Raw genomic sequence first — 1602 nt, forward strand, 5'->3', positions numbered from 1 at the left:
CTGCCACCACCTCCTGTGACAGTGAATTTCATGTGTTAATCACTCTTTGGGTGAAGAAGTACTTCCTTTTATCCGTTCTAACCTGACCGCTCAGCAATTATATGCCCTGGGCATATAAGAAAGGACCATGCGAACTAAGCTCTGATGCAACCCTTCCTGCCCTCCCTCTATGATCTGCCTAAGTTCACAGACTCCGCATGGCTGTCCGATGACCATCTAGCCTCTGCTTAAAAACCTTCAAAGAAGGAAAGCCCACCACCTCCCAAGGAAGCCTGTTCCACTGAGGAACCGCTCCTGAAAACTCTTTTGAAGGAGAGCCAGTTTGGTGTAGTGGTTAAGTGCGTGGACTCTAATCTGGAAGAACAGGGTTTGATTGCCTATCCTCCGCTTGTACCCGCTGGATGACCTTGGGCAAGCCATAGTTCTGGCACAAGCTGTCCTTGAAAAAGAGCAGTTTCTGTCAAGAGCTCTCTCAGCCCCACCTACCTCTCAGGCAATGCTCCCTCTAAGCTGTGGAGTCTTGTGAGCAAAAATCCTACTTTGTGAGTTACTGGCATTAAAGCTGTGAGCGAGCGATTTGGCTACTGCACACATTAGTTTACTCTGGAGCCATCCTTCCTGAGCTAAGGCAAAAATCTGTGAGCTGGAGGCTAAAAAACTGTGAGTTAGCTCACACTAACCCAGCTTAGAGGGAACACTGCTCTCAGGGTGTCTGTTGTGGGGAGGGGAAGGGAAAGGAGTTTGTAAGCCGCTCTGAGACTCCCTTGGGTAGTGAACAGTGGGGTATAAATCCAATCTCTCCTCCTCCTCCTCTTCTTCTTTTTAATTTCAACCCCTTGGTTCTAGTCTGACCTTCTGGGGCAACAGAAAACAACTCCACATGCGTAAGAGATGTTCTTGTCCTAAGAGATGTAAGATCCTCGCCTTTTCCCCCGGAACCCCCGATCCTGCAGACTCCTAAAGGCTCTGTTCAGACTGAGCAATAATTTGCACAGACAATTCATTTCAAAGAACGGCATGGTTTTCAGGTACGCATCTCTATTAAAGCACCCGCCTGGCGGTTATCGCTGATGCTTGGGCTCCTTCCCCTGGCTGGAGAGGCAATCGTCTGCCACGGACACGGCAGTTTTATGCCCTTAGCGAAATAGGCCCAGACAGATATTTGTGGCTCTTATTTCGGCTACATCATAAAAAAAGCTATTTCTTTGGGGAAATAAGATCTAATGTTTCTTTTTTATATTAGGAACTTGAAGAGGAGGAAGAGAGAAAAAATTATAGATCAAAAAGGCAGCGGACTCCTATGATCTACTGAGAGCTTCGCATGATAGATGTAGAAGGAATAACCTAACAAATAGGATGGTTCTTTAACATCCAGAGGCTCAAACCAGCCAAAGTAAGCACTTTGATGTCCCGTTACCTGCAGCTAAGACATCAGGCCAATTTCAAGATGTGTAAAATGGCCCTAAAGGGTTGTGAGGAATCCTGCCTCTGGCAGTTTTAAATCCCAGCAGGGAAAAAGACAGACATAATACAAGGGCCTGTCTTTTTTCCCTACCAGGGTGTAAAGGAGCTGGGAGAGGAGGCATTATTTGAACAGTGGAA

This window comes from Gekko japonicus, unplaced genomic scaffold (assembly GCF_001447785.1).
Source record: "Gekko japonicus isolate JY-2015 unplaced genomic scaffold, Gekko_japonicus_V1.1 scaffold1058, whole genome shotgun sequence".
Taxonomy (NCBI): domain Eukaryota; kingdom Metazoa; phylum Chordata; class Lepidosauria; order Squamata; family Gekkonidae; genus Gekko; species Gekko japonicus.